The 18,796-nt window shown below is 43.4% G+C and overlaps 1 protein-coding gene across 1 annotated transcript in view; it reads left to right on the top strand.

Annotated features, from left to right (window-relative positions):
• The window catches only part of CNTN5 (contactin 5), a 923,854-nt gene that overhangs the window by 582,737 nt on the left and 322,321 nt on the right, over positions 1 to 18,796 (top strand). The gene's annotated exons all lie outside the window — the stretch shown is intronic.

The raw sequence follows: 18,796 nt of genomic DNA, 5'->3' as shown, positions 1-18,796 counted from the left end.
GGAAAGAGGAATGAAGAGTAAGTTGATAGTATGTTGGTACAGTTGAAACCAAAGAAAACTCAAGGACAGGAACAGAAGCTGAATGATTGAACAGAAGCTAAAAGAAGTGATGAGTGAAAAAAGAAAAATCAGAAAGGATAGATAAGAGGGGAGAAAGTCAAACAAAGAAGACCACTTGTTTTGCTGAGCTTCTAAAACAGTCATGTCAGAGAATTACCTCTCTTCCTTTTTTATACTAATAGTTTGCAGAGCTGTCAGGTTTTTTTTCATAATACTTTACGAACATTAAATTTTTTCAGTATCCCTGAAAAATAGGTAACTGTCAAGAAGAAGGCATTTACATAACTAGTCAGTAGCAAGGTTGCTGGTTTTATCATGCTATAATAGTTTGGAGATTGTCTATCCAAGGTATGAAGTTTTCTGTGTAGCAAGAAGACAGAGATGGAGATGGCAAGCCTCACACCAGCAAGCCTGTGAAGGCTACTGTCTCTGGACTATGCTATGGAGAACCTCAGTGAAGCCCAGCATGCCCATTTGACATGTAGTATGCCCCTCAAAATAAAATACAGCTACTACTACAATGAGTAGTCCAGAGTCAGATAATTAATGACACTCAATACTGCTGTAAGGGAGACAGCATTACATTTTTACATAGGTTAGCCTATGTTGAAGAGAAATGCCATGCTTCACTGTGATCTTTCCTAGTAGGGCTATGCAAAATTTCACCGGGTGTTTCATTTTGAAGCTGTTTTGATATGTTTTGAGCTCAAAACAGTGAAATAGAAATGAAACAAATGGATTGAAAAGAGCTTCAAAATGAAATGAGGGCACTCAAAATGTTTTGAAAGTTTCAAAATGTTTTGAGTTTTGAAACTGGGCTTACTTGGCTTCTGTTCCAGTCCCAGGCAGCAGCAGCAGCCTCCTCTCAGCCGGTGTGCAAATTCAGGGGCTCACACCCCTGGGAGGAGTCTGGCACAGCCCGGTAGCCCTCCCAGGGGTGCAAGACCCCAGATCTACACCCTGGAAAAGTAGAGACTGCCTGGGACTGGCACTGGGCACGGGCTGCTCCCAGCACCAAAGATAATTGCTCCTGCCACCTGTTCCAGGCAGCAACTGCAACCTCACCTCCTCCAGCGCCTCCTTCCGGCACAGCCCAGCAACCCTCCCAGGGTTGTGAGGCCCCAGATCTGTGCTGTGGGAGGCTGCCCTGTCACCTGAGACTGGCTGTGGGCGCGGGTTGCACCCAACACCGGAGATAATTGCTGCTGCTGCCTGTCCCAGGAAGCAGCAGCAGCCTCTTCTCATCCAGGGGCTCACACCCCCGGGAGGGCTGCCAGTCTGTGCTGGACTCCTCCCCGGGGTGCAGGCCCCTGGATCTGAGCTGGATGAGTGGAGGCTGCAGCTGCCGGTAAGTGTCAGGAGTTGTGCTTTGAAGAGTTTGAGTATCAGTTTCCCAGAAACCTCTATACCTATCTCCTTGAAGCTTGGCAGGCTTCATTCCCTAAGAAGGGGCTACCACACCTGCAATTTTGATGCAAATCAGGCAAGAAATGACAACATTTTAGGTAAAACGTCGAAATGCATTGAAACAACAAAACAGTTTTTACGAAACAAAGTGGGACAGTGTTTCGAAACAAAATGAAACAATGAAATGAACAATGTCCCTTCAAAACGGCAAAAAGCACTTCAAAATGCAACAATGGTGTTTCGCCTAGCCCTATTTCCTAGTACAGTCCAGAGGTAGTGTATACATTGCTTAAGAAACAGATGAGCTCTGAGCACTGTCTGTGCATACTTTCAGAGGGGGCCTGGTTTAATTGAAGGACTGATCAAGGCCAGAGAAGAAAAACTATTAGCTCCTTATCTACCTTTCTGAACACAAGGCTATACCCATGGCCGTGTCTACACGAGATGCTGTGTGTGCAAAAGCCCACGATTACTGTGCAGTAGTGTCATGTGGTAGAAAGGGGATGCAACACTACTGCTCAGTAGTCTTGGGATACTGTGCAGTTAGTGTCAGGAAAAAGCCATTCTGTGACGCTGACCATGCAGTAACAGGAATTACTGCTCAGTCATTGCCTAGTGTAGATACAGCCCACGGAGTACCAACACAAGTAACAGAGTAATAGATAGATTGAGGGGCACTGTGTTAGGAAACTGGTCATTTACTAATGATCTGTTATTCATTATGCTTTATGTTTTTAAGTCGTTTAAACAATGCTGAGTTCAAAACATTATACAGAGCCTTTGTACAAGCTTGTTAACTCAACATTTCTTTCATCATCTTAGGACAGGGACACCACTGTATAAGGGGAATATCGACTGCATAACGTTAGCCATCAGAATTAATTGTTATTTAACTTGAGTAAATATTTTTAGAAAAGAAAATCCAGTCTTGATTTTAAATTTGCCAATGATGGAAAATCTACCATAATCCTTATTAAATTGTTCCTACAGTTAATTACACTTCTTTTCAGAAAAATGTGCCCTATTTCACGTCTCCCCACTGGATCCTGTTACAGGTTTGTCTCCTAGTCTAAGGATTGTGTTCCCTATCTATGGACTTTTAAGTTATGATTAAGTGCTCCTCAAACTTTTTTGACAAAGTAGATTGAGCTCCTGAAGTTTTCATTATGGGGCTCGTCTTCCAATCTTGTAAACATTCTCAAGGATGCTCTGAATCCTTTGCAGTTTACTGATGTAACCCTTCTTCTAGGTACTGGACAGCAGTAACAAGAACTGAGTTAAATTTGGAGGCTTTACACCAATTTTCATGTTGGCTTGAGTTCCTACCCTCAAACCTGGAAAAATAAATTATATCTGGGTGTTCCAAGGGAACAAACTTCCTCACTCATGAACAATATTATATGATAGGAGGATCTCCTAGTTCAGTGCAGGGTGCATATGTTAGGTAGTGGGGCAGTGTAGCTTCTAGCCTCCTGTTACCTAACCACCACTACGGGGGGTTATACTCTGCTGCTCCTACCATTGCTTGTCACCACTGAGAGCTACTACTCTACTGCTGCTTTAAATGGAAATGGTAGATTTAATATCATACATAATGTTCTAAAGATGATATTATAAAATTCTAAAAATATTATGTGCATATATAATATTATAATATTTAGTATTCTATATAATATTAAATAATTATATATATAAAATCTTATTGACAACAACTCTGTCGGTCATAGATTTGTTCCCGTGTTTTCCTTCTTTTAGCAATTCATTTTCATTTCTAGCTTTGGGTTTTTATTCCCTACCATCCACTTTACATTTCTTCCATGTGTTACTTTTAGTTTCTTATTTTATAAATGCCTAAAGATAGTGACATAGAAGCATGCTGATAATATACATTTCTGAATTACATAGTGTTATAAATCTCTTCACATCTCTAACCACTTTTGTACAAAAAAGAAGTGTTACAAGAAGTATGGCTTTTTTTAGAGTTGTTTTGTCGTAACTTGAGAAATGGAAACATAGTTCCTATCTTTACAAAGAGAGAAAGGAGGACCTAGGGGACCCATCAGCTGAAATTAAAGATCCAGAAATATATTGCAACAAATTATTAAACACTCAAAAGCACCTAAGGGATAATAAGGTGATAAGAAACAGTCAATTCAGATATGTCAAGAGCAGATCATGTCATACAAAATTAATTTCCTTCTTTGACAATGTTACTGGATTAGCAGATGGGGAGAAGTATATATTTTGACTTAAGTAAGGTTTTGACACAGTCTATATGACATTCTCATCAGCAAACTGGAAAAATAAATTCTGGATGCAATTACTATTAGGAGGTAACTCATAAGTGGTTGAGAAACCATGTTCAAATAGTCAATAGTTCACTGTCAAACTGGGAGGGAATATCAGCTGGAGACCTGCAGGGGTCTTTCTGGGGCCTGGTACTATTCAATGTTTTCATTAACAACCTAGATAATGGAATAGAGAGTGCTCTTAAAATAGATGAATGCCCCTAGCTGGTATGTCTTTCAAGCACTTTAGAAGAGAAGATTAGAATTCAAAATGGTCTTCATAAAATCATAAAATTGTTTCAAAATCAATTAAATGAAATTCAGTTAGGTGCAAAATACTACACTTAAGAAGAAAAAATTCACGTACACAAATACAACATAAGGAATGACTGAAAAAAGGATCTGGAAGTCATTGGGGACCACTGACTAAAAACGAGTCAACAATGTAACACTTTAATTGGAATTATGGAGATGTGGTGGGATAGTTCACGTGACTAGAATACGGTCATAGATAGGTATAGCATATTCAAGAAGGATAGGCAGAGGGAAAAGGAGCAGGTATTTCCAATTTAAAGAAGAAGTAAACATCTTTGGAGGTGCAGTCAAAAATAGAAGGTAGGCCAGAAGGGAGAGGAGTAGGGGGTGAGCATTTGCTACAGGCTTCCAAATGAAGAGAAAGAGGTGGACAAGGCCTTCTTTAAACAACTGGCAGAAGCTTGACAAATCATGGGAGTTGGTCTTCATGGGAGACTTTAGTTATCAGAACATCTGCTGGGAGGAAAACACAGCAGTACACAAGCAGTCCAGCACGTTCCTAGAATGTGTTTGGGATAGCTTTTTAATTCAGATGGTAGAGAAGCCAATGAGGCAGGAAGGGTTTTGAAACTTACTGCTCATGAACAGGAAAGAATTGGTTGACAATGTAAAGGTGGAAGGTAATTTGGGTGATAGTGGGTGTGTCTACACATACTATTAATTTGAAGTAGGCTTGCTGCACAGTAAAAATACTACTCAGCAAGCCTACTGGGGAAGCACATCTACATGGATTCCTGCTTAGGAGCAGATTTGCAACCAATGGGAGCAGCCAGGAGAGGCTCCAGGGGGTAGGAGAACGATGCCATCCACGTGGAGCCGGGGCCAGGAGTTGCCTATTGCCAGGGCAGGGGGGCATTGGCTTGGCTGGGCTCCAAGCTCAGAGCCTGCCCTGGCAGCAGGCAGTGCCGAGGGGAAGGGAGCAATCTTCCAGGCCCCTCTCTGATCACAGAACCAGGGCTAGGAGTTGGTCAACTGGGCAGTAAAGCATCTTGTGTAGATGCACCCGGTGACCACAAAATTATAAAGATCCTGAGGAGAGGAAGGAAGGGAAGCAGTACAATAAAGACACTGGACTTCAGAAAAGCAGACTTTAGCAAACTCAGGGCACTGGTTGCCAGGATCCCCTGGGAGACAAGTCTGAGAGGAAAAGGAGTCCAGGAGAGCTGGCTGTACTTGGATGTCTTTTTAATGGAGCAAGAGCATACTATCCCTATGCGACAGAAGAATAGAAAGTGAAACAGGAGACCAGCCTATCTAGACAGAGATCTTTTTAATGAGTTGAAAAGGAATCATATTAATAGTAGAAATTTGATCATAGCACTAGGGATGAGTATAAAGGTATTGCATGAGTATGCAGGGAGAAAATTAGGAAAGCCAAGGTACAATTTGAGATACACTTGGCAAGTGCCATAGAAGACCATAAAAAGGGATTCTACAGGTATGTCAACTGTAAGAGGAAGACCAGAGGAATCTTATGAAATGCAGAAGTCGGTATAGTTATAGATGATAAAGAGAAGGCTGAAATGTTTAATGCCTTTTTACATTAATTTTCACAAATAGGAGCAGCTACCAGATGATGAGTAGAGTTGGCAGCAGAGATAGGGAAGGAGTCAAACAGCCTAGAGTAATAGAAGAACACCTTAGGGATTACTTTGAAAAGTTAGATGCTTTCAAGTTAGAATCATAGAAAATGAGGGTTAGAAGGGATTTTAGGAGGTCATCTAGTCCAACCCCCTGCTCAAAGCAGGACTATCCACAACGAGACCATTCCATCCAAGGCTTTGCCAATCTGCACCTTAAAATCCTCCAAAGATGGAGATTCCACCATCTCTCTTGGTAACCCCTCCCAGTGCTTCACCACCCTCCTAGTGAGAGAGTTTTTCCTAATATCTAACCTAAACTTCCCTTGCTGCAACTTGAGACCATTGCTCCTTGTTCTGTCATCTACCACCACTAAGAACAGTATAGCTCCATCCTCTTTGGAACCACCCTTTAGGTAGTTAAAAGCTACTATCAAATTCGCCCTCAGTCTTCTCTTATCCAGAATAAATAAGCCCAGTTGTCTCAGCCTATTATCATAGGTTGCATGCCCCAGTCCCCTAACCATTTTCATTGCCCTCTGCTGGATTCACTCCAACTTAACCGCATCCTTTTTGTAGCGGGGGGCCCAAACTGAACACAGTATTCCAGATGTGGCCTCACCAGTGGAGAGCAGAGGGGAGGGGAATAATTACTTTCCTTGATCTGCTGGTAACGCTCCTACTAATACAGCCCTATATGCTCTTAGCCTTTGTGGTAACAAGGGCATACTGTTGGCTCATATTCAGCTTATTTTCCACTGTAATCCCTAGGTCCTTTTCTGCAGAGCTGCTACTAAGCCAGTAGGTCCCATGCCTGTACTGGTGCATGGGATTCTTTCATGCTAAGTGCAGGACTGTGTACTTGTCCTTCTGGACCCTCATGAGTAGGGCACTACTGAATTCATGACAGAAGTGGGCTGCACAGCAGCTCCTTTAATCTTGCAGGACACCCAGGCCCCCTTACCTGCCAATTAGCAGAGAGGCCTGCTGCTTGATCCTGATTGGCAGGGAGGCAAAAAATGTGGTTTTAAATATGGCTCCATTTTTGCTTCCCAGCCAGTCAGTTGCAAGCATGGGGGGGGGGGGGGGAGAAGGGTGCACAGGGAACCTGCAGTACCCCCCTGCAAAATTAAAGGAGCTGCTGTGCAACCCACTTCCACCATGAATTTGATAGGGCCCTACTCATGAGATTTATTTTGGCTCAGCCCTCCAATTTGTCCAGGCCGCTCTGAAGCATAACCTTACTCTCTAGTGTATCTACTTGGTTCCATCTGCAAACTTGCTTAGGGTGCAAACCACACTATCTTCCAGATCATTAATAAAGATATTGAACAAAACCAGCCCCAGGACTGACCCCTAGGGCACTCCACTTAATACTGATTGCCAATTAGACCTCGAGCCATTGATCACTACCCATTGAGCCTGATGATCCAGCCATCTTTCTAGCCACCTTACAGTCCATTCATCCAACTCATACTTCCTTAACTTGCTTGAGGCTGCAGTGCTGCAGAGAAGGACCTGGGGGTTATGGTGGACCATAAACTGAGTACGAGTCAACATTGTATTTTGCTTCAAGTAAAGCCAATAGCGTTATAAAGGGTAGTCACTATTTTTTCTCTATTCAGCACTGTTTAGGCCTCACCCAGAGTACTGTGTCCAGTTTTGGGTCCCACACTTCAAGAAGGATGTGGACAATTTGGAAAGAGTCTAGCAAATAGCAACAAAAACTGACAAGAGACCTGCAAGGAAAAGCTGAAAGAACTGGGGTTATTTAGTCTAGAGATGAGAAGAATAAGGAAGGATTTGATAACAAGCTTCTAATATCTGAAAGTCAATTAGAGAGAGGATGGAGATGAGCTTTTCTCTGTGACTGTCAGGGACAGGATGAGGAGCAATTGCCTCAAGCATCAGTGGGAGAAACTGAGGTTGGAGATTAGGAGGAAGTTTCTTACTATGAGGGTGGCCAGCTATTGAAATAGTCAATCTAGAGAAGCTATTCCTTGGAAAATTTAAAAATCAGGTTATACAGATACTTAGCTGGGATAGTTTAGTCAGGGATGATCCTGTCTTGAGAAAGGGGCTGGACTAAATCTTATTCATAGATTCATAGATGTTAGGGTCAGAAGAGACCTCAATAGACCATTGAGTCCGACCCCCTACATAGGCAGGAAAGTGTGCTGGGTTCAGATGACCCCAGCCAGATGCCTGTCTAACCTCCTCTTGAAGAGCCCCAGGATAGGGGAGAGCACCACCTCCCTTGGGAGCCCATTCCAGATTTTGGCCACTCTAACTATGAAGGAGTTCTTCCTAATGTCCAGTGTAAATCTGCTCTCTGCTAGCTTATGGCCATTATTTCGTGTAACCCCCAGGGGCGCCTTGGTCAGTAGAGCCTCACCAATTCCCTTGTGCACCCCCATGATGAATTTATAGGCAGCCACAAGGTCGCCTCTCAACCTTCTCTTGTGGAGGCTGAAGAGGTCCAGGTGCCCTTGTCTCTCCTCGTAGGGCTTGGCCTGCAAGCCCTTAACCATATGAGTGGCCCTTCTCTGGACCCTCTCCAGGTTATCCACATCCCTCTTGAAGTGCGGCGCCCAAAATTGCACACAGTATTCCAACTGCAGTCTGACCAGCGCCCGATAGAGGGGAAGTATCACCTCCTTGGTTCTGTTTGTCATGCATCTGCTGATGCATGATAAAGTGCAGTTAGCTTTGCTGATGACTTCATCACACTGATGACTCATGTTCATCTTGGAGTCCTCTAGGACTCCAAGATCCCTTTCCGCTTCCGTGCTGCCAAGCAGGTCATTTCCTAGGCAGTAGTTGTGCTGGACATTTTTCCTCCCTAGGTGCAGCACTTTGCATTTCTCCTTGTTAAATCACATTCTATTGTTTTCTGCCCATTTGTCCAACCAGTCCAGGTCTGCCTGTAGTTGTTCCCTGTCCTCCAGTGTGTCCACTTCTCCCCACAGTTTTGCATCATCCACAAACTTGGATAGAGTACACTTCACTCCCTCGTCCAAGTCACTGATGAAGACATTGAAGAGTATTGGTCCAAGGACTGAGCCCTGTAGGACCCCCAATGACCACATCCTTCCAGGTTGATACTGACCCATCCACCACCACTCTCTGGGTATGACTCTCTAGCCAATTTGCCACCCACCGGACTGTGTAATCATCCAAGTCACAGCCTCTTAATTTGTTCACCAGTGTGGGGTGGGATACTGTATCAAAGGCCTTCCAGAAGTCTAAGTAAATGATATCTACCCCTACTCCTGTGTCCAGGTGTTTTGTAACCTGGTCATAAAAAGAGACTAGATTAGTCAGGCATGATCTACCTGCTACAAAAATGCACTGGTTTCCCCTCAGCATAATTTTTCCTGCCGGGCTCTCACATATATGAGCCTTAATAATCTTTTCAAAGACTTTACTAAGGATGGAGGTGAGACTAACTGGCCTGTAGTTGCAATGACATCAGCCAGTGCCTTCAGTACCCTCAGATGGAGCTCATCCAGGCCTGCCGACTTAAACGCATCCAGTCCTTCCAAGTGATTCTGCAACATCTCAGGGTCAACGCTTGGTAGTCTGGCGCCCTGCTGTTGTCTCTCTACGATCCCATTGTGAGACTTGTCTTGCCCCTCATTTAGGAACACTGAGGCAAAGAACTTATTGAGGAGTTCAGCCTTGTCCCCCCTGTCTCTCACCAATCGCTTTTGCCTGTTCAGGAGTGGTCCTATACCACCCTGGGCCTTCCTTCTACTCCCTATATAACTGAAAAACAAATTTTTGTTATCCTTACCTTGGGATGCCATTCTCAGCTCCATGGTTGCTTTGGCCTTTCTAACTGCCTCTTTTGTGAGGTCCCTTCCAACCTTTACTTCCCTATGATTCTATAATCTAAAGAATTCCCTATGTAAGAAGTCTGTATTCTATTGAATACTGTAATACTATTGCAAAAAATGGTAAATGTCATTGTGGGATGTTAAGAAGTATGTCATTTATGAAGGTAATATTTCTACTTTACTCAACATAGGGAGAGGCTTCAGTTAGAGTTCTCATCCCCCTTGTGCATCACACTTTAAGAAAGGTTTAAATAAACCAAAGAGAATCTAGAAAAGAAAAGAAATGCTAAGAAAACTAAACTTATGAGGAAAGATTAAGCAAAATGAATTTAGTCTAAAAAAAAGTGAAGATTGGGAGAATCTGCAAACAATATCAATTGTGTAATATATTGTTATAGAGGATAGTGATCACTGGTTCTTCATTGCCACTGATCATAGGGCAAGAAATAATCAGCTTAAATTGCAGTAAGGGAGCTCTGTATTGGTTATAAGACACTGCCTAATTATAAGGATTGTTAAGCATACAAATCAGTTGTGTGTGGAAGATTTCTGTTACTGCCAGCCTTTAAGAAAAGGGTAGACGAACATTTGCCAAGGTATACTTCTTATTGCCTCAGAGCAAGGGAACAGACTAGACAATGTCTTAGAATCCATTCCAGTCTACAATTCTATGATTTCTAAGAATAATCATGTGTTTTTGTTTTTCTTACATAAAAATAATGTTAATAACTGGCAAAGCCATAGTAAGCAAGCATGCCATGTGTCTTGTCAGCACTCATGGGAAGCCTATGGGAGTAAGCATATAAGGGCATTTATACACATACCTTTTCATCCGCAATTCACCAAAGATCTGGTAGGTCAGAGCAGGCTCAATTAATTGAGAATTAATTGAGCCTGCTCTGCACGCGAACCAACATGCACCAATGTGCTGCTTCATGTACAGTTGTATAAGTGGCAAAATGCATGCAAAACACACTTATAAGATGGGAAACTCCCTTCTTGAGAACACGGAGGCAGAAAGGGATCTTGGAGTCCTCATTGACTCCAAGATGAACATGGGCCGACAATGCGAGGTCACGGTCGGCAGGGCTAACCGGACCCTATCGTGCATCCACAGGTGCATCTCAAGTAGGGCCAAGGAGGTGATCCTCCCCCTCTACGTGACACTGGTCAGGCCACAGCTGGAGTAGTGTGTCCAGTTCTGGGCACCCCACTTCAAGATGGATGTGGACAACATTGAGAGGGTCCAGAGTAGGGCCACCCTCATGATCCGGGGACAGCAGGGCAGACCCTACAATGAGATGCTACGGGACCTGAACCTGTTCAGCCTTCACAAGAGAAGGCTGAGGGGGGACCTGGTGACCGTCTATAAACTCACTAGGGGGGACCAGAAGGGTTTGGGGGAGACCTTGTTTCCCCTAGCCCCCCCCGGGATAACAAGGAATAACGGCCACAAGCTGTTGGAGAGGAGGGTTAGATTAGACATCCGTAAGAACTACTTCACAGTTAGGGTGGCTAGGATCTGGAACCAACTTCCAAGGGAAGTGGTGCTGGCTCCTCCCCTGGGGGTCTTTAAGAACCGGCTCGATGCCTACCTGGCTGGGGTCACTTGAGCCCAGTTTCCCTCCTGCCCAGGCAGGGTGTTGGACTGGAAGATCTTCAAGGTCCCTTCCGACTCTACTTCTATGATTCTATGATTCATGTCAGCATGCAGAAAATTACAGTGGTGCACTTTTGAACTAAAACACTTCTGATGAACTAAGACCTCATTTGAACTAAAACACCTCACCACTTATACAACTGCATGTACCACAGCAGCATCAGACACTTTTAAAAGCACCTGGCACTGCAGCGCAAGCATGTGTACAAATGCCCTAAAGGACTTGTGTCATTAATTGGCTACCTGTTTTCATAAGCCAAATGTAAAAAAAATACTATTCACCACTAGCCTTCATTCAAAGATAGAAACTGGTGAAAGGAAAATGTTTTAGGTCACCTACTAAGATATCGCCATCTGCCAGTTGAAGATCAGTCCCTATAGTGTACTCACCTTGCTACTTTATCAGTAGTTACTGTCTGTGTAAATGATTATAACAGAGCAAATGTTTGAAGATTTATCACGGTAATTAAAACTGAACAAAGACAAATACATGTTTGGTAGAATTCTGTTCAGGCAGGTGAATAGTAGATAGAGAACCCCCGGAGCAGAAAAAAAGCAATTTCATTGCTAGTTGATAAATAGACAATATCTGTTTGTTCTATATGGGCGCGTTACAATGTACCAAATAAATTACCTTCATTAAATATTTTCATGGAGGATTAATGAGCATTGGTAATAAGTCACAGTAGCACAAAGAAGTGTACCAAAAAACTATTTATAGGCTTGCAGTGGGAGGACAGGAGAAAGGGCCATTGTTATTGTTCATCTTAACTGAAAAGCACCCTTCCACTATGAATGTTAAGTACACGGTAGGTGCATTTACATGTGCAATTCAGCCAGGTAATAAACTCCAATGCAGTTTGCACCAGAGTCAACTGCTCCTAAGCACAGTGTCTACATGTGCACCTGTGACCACAACACTTTGAGCTAGAGCAGAGTATCCCTGGGGTGGCAGGGGAGAAGTAGGGGGGTTAGCCCTGGGCTATGGGTTGTAGCATTGGGCAACAGAATGGCTGGCTGGGGTACAAGGGTACTAAAACACAGGGCTAGGCTGCTGACAGCCCCCACACTTCAGCACCCTTGTGCCCCAGCTAAACCCTGTTATGGTCTACATACGTGCTTCAGTGCACATAAGTACTCCATCATAAGATAGTACTGTCCCCGGCACACGTGTAGATAGTGATGCTTTACTGCAGAGCTATCTAGTCTATTCTGCAGTAGATATGCCCTGCATGTTTAGGACAATGGAGGGCCAATGGAGGGACAAATCAGATAGCAAGCTTGAAGTTTTGGACTTCAAAAATACAAAAATGCAAACTTCAACAAGCTCAGGTCACTAGTAGGGAATGCGCTGAGGGGCCAGGGACCAAAGGTGAAAGGAGTGCATGAAAAGTGTTCATTCCTAAAGGATACAATCCTTGAAGCACAAAGGAAGTCCATTCCCATGTGGAAGAAACGTAGCAAAAAGGCTGAGAAGCTCTCTTGGCTAAACAGGAAAATTCTGGTCCTCTTAAGAATGAAGAAAAAGGTGTACAGGCAATGGAAGCTCAGGACAGTCCCCAAGGAGGACTGTATAACTATGGCCCACACTTGTAAGCATCAGATTAGAAAAACTAAGGCAGTGACTGAACTAAAATTAGCAACAGGAATCAAGGACAACAAAAAGTCCTTCTTTAGGTACGTAGGGAATGGGAGGAAAATGAATGGCAGTGTGGTACCATTGCTCAACAACTCGGGACAGCTAGTCACCAGCACTCAGGAGAAAACTGAACTCCTGAATGACTGCTTTGCTTCAATCTTTCACTAGATCAAGGGGAAAATTGCGCCAGCTAGGGTACAGAATGAGCAGGGTTCAAGTGATCACCTTCCTACTATTGCTATAGAACTGGTGTGTGATCAGTTAAAGAAACTGAACAGATATAAGTCAGCAGGTCTGGATGAACTTCATCCGAGAGTGCTGAAAGAGCTGGCCAGAGTCATTGCTGAACCCCTGGTGAAGCTCTTCCAAAACCTGTGGTGATCTGGGGAGGTCCCTGAGGACTGGAAGAGGGCCAGTGTTGTACCCTTCTTCAAGAAGGGGAGGAGGAAGGACCCAGGTAACTATAGACCACTTAGCCTAACTTCTATCCCAGGGAAAATCCTGGAAAAGTTCATTAAGCAGTCTATGGCGAAAGGCTTGTAGAAGGTAGGATTCTGAACAACAGCTAGTATTGCTTTGTCATGGGCAGCTCTTGTCTTACCAACCACATCTCCTTTTCTGATCAGGTGACTCACCACCTGGATAAGAGAGAGGAGGTTGACATTATATTCCTTGACTTCCAAAAGCTTTCCTAGTATCCCAAGATATTCTTGCAAGAAAATTAGAAGACTGCAGGCTTAACTGCAAGACAGTCAGATGGGTAGGAAACTGCCTGTGGGGCAGGACCCAGAGAGTATTAATGAATGGATCTGTGTCATCTTGGCGGGAAGTGCCAGTGGTGTCCTGCAGGAGTCAGTGCTTGGCCCAGTGCTATAGAACATCTTCATCAATGATTTGGATGTGGGGATGAAGAGCTCACTGGCCATGTTCATAGACAACACCAAGTGATGGGGAAACGTGGTAATGCTTGAGCATAGGTTGCAGATATAGGCAAACCTAGACAGTCTTGCAAGTTTGGCAGACCGGAACCAGGTGAAGTTCAACTTCAAGTAAAGTGCTCCACATGGGGATGAGCAATCCCCTACATACCTACAGGCTTGGTATTGCTAACCTGACCAGCACTATGAATGAAAAGGACCTGGGAGTAATAATTGACCACAGTATGAACATGAACCAGCAGCGTGATGCTGTAGCCAGCAGGGCCAACAATACCCTGGCATGCATTAATCGATGCATCTCCAGCGAAATGATTCTCCCACTTTTCTCAGCATTGGTGAGACTGCAGCTGGACTGCATCCAGTTCTGGGTGCTGCGCTTTAACAAGGATGTGCTAAAGCTTGAGAGAGTCCAGAGAAATGCCACCTATATGATAAGAGACTTGCACAGCAAGCCATACGAGGAAAAACTGAGGGATATGGGACTCTTCAGCCTGAAAAAGAGAAGGCTGAGAGGGGACTTGGTAGAAGCTTAACACTACATCAGAGGTGTACATCAAGGGCTCGGTGAACAACTGCTCACCAGGGCACCCTTGGGGAAAACTAGGAGTAATGGTCACAAGCTCCTAGAAGACCATTTCAGGCTCAACGTTAGGGAAAACTACTTCACAACTAGGGTGCCCAGACTGTGGAATAAGCTCCCTGCATTGGTGGTGCAATTGCCTACCCTGGAAATCTTCAAGAGGAGACTGAACAGTCACCTTGCTGGGGTCACCTGACCCCAGTTGTCTTCCCTGCTTGGTGCAGGGGGCTGGACCCGATGATCTTCTGAGGTCCCTTCCAGCCTCACAATCTATGAATGCGGGACATGATTTGAACTTGTCCACAAGGACATTTGTTGTCATTGTGAAGGCCCCGGTGGTATAGGTTTTGGACAGTGACCCTGTCCAATACAAGAATGTTTGAGAAGTGCCCAATAATGGCATGGCCAATTAAATCCTGGTTGACTGACTGTAGGGTTAGAGATGATGTGGTGATTGATTGGTGCTTGTGCTGACCATTCTTCATGCCATCAAGTAAGCAAGGAAAAATCAAAGGTGTTTGAAAGGGTGGGCCATATTGGACATTTTGAGGGGAACAAAGCTATTGGTGGGTAGAATATGTCCCAATGCACTGTTCCAAGATGAGCAGATATTAATTTACCAAATAGACATAAGCTTTCAGAGTGGATATTAGCTTTTGTTTCTATAAAAATCCTCACATGGCAAAATTATATTATTTTGAAAATGTGTTTTGGGGGCCTGTTTTTTATGTTGTGCCCTTATGAACATTTATATAATCACATTTCCTCCATGGGTGTATTGTGTCCAAGTATAAGTATATTGTGTCCAAGTATAACTATATAGTACTATATGTAATGACTTTTTTATTCTGCTTGCATATGCCATTTACAGCACCATACACCCAACATAACTGATGGATTAACGCATTAGGCAACCTGAAATTTGGACGATTTATGAGACAGAAATGGAGTTTTCTATAAGAAAAGACATTAGTCAAGCGAATCTGAGAACATTTAATTGCCTCCAAACATAGACTTGAGTAGGATAATTGCTATAATAATACCTACGATTTTATCTCTTTGTAACTCACAATGGCAGTGCCATTTTATCATCACAGCACCAAAATTGCTGCCTCAGAAAGAAGAGATCTCCAGACATGGTGTTATACCAACAAAAATGCTGATTTGTTAGGACTCTAGCATAATCCATTATGGGGAAGATGTTAGATTGTGACAGATCAGGAATCAGTGTTGTGAAACAGGGAGTAAATGGACCTACTAAAATCATTTAAAGAAATGATAGTAAACAAAATTTCACACAAAAAAATCCTCTTGGCAGAAGATAGATGTGCTTTTCTCACTGCTTCATCATTAAGTGACCCAGATTTTCACTCACATGCTCACTAAAAAAACCTTAATAACATATAGAAATAAGTGGGGCATTTTGCAAGGTTTTCTAAATGACCTTCAGAAACTGGATTCAGAGCTCCTGGGAGAGATTTGTGTAAACAAGGTTGGCCATTCATAAAAAGAAATGCCAGTTCTGCTGTCACCACAGTGACTTAATCACTTGAACACCGAAACTTTGTCAATAACTGAACCTCCTGGCATATGACTGCTTCTGCTCGTTTCATAGCAGAATGCCACTTTACTATTGCTTTTTTAATTTGTAATTTTTCTTTTCTTTTCTTTTTTTTTCTCTCATGCTTCTGTGTGTGCTGATGAATTGCATTTACATAAATGTTTTTTTTTTGTGTTATCATCAGAGTGTAATTTCCAGACAGGGCTCTGCATCATCTTTATATATTTGACATAGGAGTCATATTAAACAAAATAGATGGCTATAAAAATAAAAATCAGCTTAGTCAATTTTCTTTAAAAAGTCTTCTAAACTCCTGTATATTGCAACATTCAAAGTTAACCTCTGTTTGCAGCCAAACATATTTTCTTTCCCTTCTGGAAATAAAAAGTTTTTAAGGATGTGAATACTAATTTACATATTCTTAGTATTTTTTTTTTTCCTACTCCGATAAAAATAGCTTGAGAAGCAGATCTCATTCCAGGTCTTGAGTTAAGAGATGATTGATTGTACATCTGTGTATGCTTGGGTGTGTAGTTTTGGCTTATTTAGATTTTGGCCAGCAGTGCGGTTAAGATTCAAAATCTGTTCAAACCTATGTCCAATGAAGGACAATATGAGCTATCACGTAGTGTACCAGGGTAGGACTTAAAAGCACTGGGTTCAATTTCCATTTCTACTACTCCACTCCTAGACAATCTTGAACAAGTTGCTTTTCTTACAATGCCTCACTTCCTTCATCTGTAGAAGAGAGAGAGAGTAATGCTGACAAGCAAAAAATGCTTTAGATCTTTGTTAGACCCTGACTCCATGTGGCGCCCAACAACTAGAGAGATGATGATCCAATTGCCCATGGATCCTGTTACTCATTAGCCAGAGCAAGCAGGGAGCAAACACCAGACAAGTTTCATCAGCCTCTCTTCAGGAGTCACATGTAAAGAAATCCCCTCCCTCTGTCTCTGCCCCTCAGTTGGGTCAACCCAGGTGACCCCCATGTCTCCTGGTTTTCTTCTTGGTTTAGGTTGGTCAATCAGGTGACCTGGCCAGATAAATTCCTTGGGGAAGGGGAAAGTGCTCTCTTTCTCTGGCAGGCATTTTGAAAGCAGAAAGGATAGGCCCTAGGCGTCTGCCTGGAGATTTACTGTAAATAAAAAAAACCTGGAAACTAGCCAGTTGTTAGGAATTATATCTAGGCCAGTCACATCTTAAAAGGACCACTGTGTGCGAAGCTATATAAGACTCTAGTTGCTTATGTTTGCTAAAGTATATTCTGACTTCCTCGTACTACCCTCCACCCCCTTCATCTGTCTGATCAATAAAGGTGTCAGGTTACAGCTTCCTTTGCTGTGTTACTGAGGAGGAGGAGAGAGAAGCTTTCTGCTCCCAGCTTGGCCAGTGGAGTTTCCCATTTTATTTTCCTTCAGTTCTACTTGATGCTATCTTGGGATGCTTAGGGCTGAAAGAAACACCCAGAAATATTACTGTGGGCAAAGCACCCCCAAGATTCATAGGGTCTATGTACCATAGGCTGCACAGAGCCTGACTAGAGACCAGTGCTTGGGTGGCAGCAACGTTAACCCAGTCTTGCAAGTGTTCTCTAGGAAGTAGGATAGCCGGCTGTAGACTCCCTGAGAGAGACTCTTGAAGCATAGTTTTCAGCCTGGCACAGTGTGGTGAGTGGCTCTGTATAGTAGAGCCCCCTACTGTGCACACCACATCGTGTGCCCCAGTCCTTTAACCATTTTTGTCACCATCCACTGGACACTCCCCAATTTATCCATATTCTTTATGCAGTGTGGGGCCCAAAACTGGACACAGTACTCTATATGTGGCCTCACCAGTGCTGAATAGAGGGGAATAATCTGCTGGCAATGTTCCTGCTATTGCAGTCCAATATGTGTGCCTTTCTTTTTCAGAAAAAAGACACACTGTTGGCTCATTCCTTCAAGTCATTTTAACAATGAACATTTTCTTTCTCTTTCTTAATACTACACACATCTACATGAAACACTACTGTGCAATAGCAACAAGCTGCTGTTCAGTAGCCTGCTGCTGCTATGCAGTAGCGTTGGGGACATTAACCATTATGCAACACTACAGCACTGTAGTAATGAACTCAGTAGTATCAGAAAAAAAACCTGTGGGACCTTACTGCAGAGTAATGCCAGTTCCTGCTGTTACTCAAATTGCCAATTGATCAAATCACGAATGTGACATTATAAAGGAGGATAAGGCTTGTGCCGTGTTTATTGATTACATGATTTAGACATAGAGGTTTGGACACACCATTCATACAAACGCACACAAATCATCATACACATCATTATACACAGACATACACATACACAAAACAACCATTTTATCCACACATACACCAGATATAGTTACCAGCAATAGTTGCTCAATATCAGCCCAGGGTCAACAACCTGGGCTTTTTGAGTAGATGATGATGATTTGAAGATAGCAGATTTGAAGATAACAGCTGGAGTGGGGTGAACAGATGCATCTGTGCTCCGATGAAACAGCAGTAGAGACTTTGACTTTTAAGAGACATTTATTCCCGGGAGGGTGATAACTCGGAGCCAGTAAAGAGCATGTACAGGTACGCCCAGATATCTGGGCCTCATGGACAAGGCCTGGGCTCATGGCCTGCAAGGCCTGCCCGTACACTCTAGACTAAAAAAACCACACACACACACACACACACACACACACACACACACAAAAACACACCACGAACATTCGGACTATTGACATTTTTACAGTCCTGCCAGTGGGGGACACCCATGGAGGCCTCAGGGGTCGCCCCGCATGAACAAAAGTCCAAGGCCTCGGCCCGCTTGACGCGTCTCTGCAGCTTGAGCCGCCGGTGGTCTCACAGGAAGAGGACCAGGCGTCCCGCCTCGCCTCGGCACAGCGCCCCCCCCAGGGC

This window comes from Alligator sinensis, unplaced genomic scaffold (assembly GCF_000455745.1).
Source record: "Alligator sinensis unplaced genomic scaffold, ASM45574v1 scaffold18_2, whole genome shotgun sequence".
NCBI lineage: Eukaryota > Metazoa > Chordata > Crocodylia > Alligatoridae > Alligator > Alligator sinensis.
Note: the sequence above shows the minus strand (reverse complement) of the source record. Positions and strands in the feature narration are given on the sequence as shown.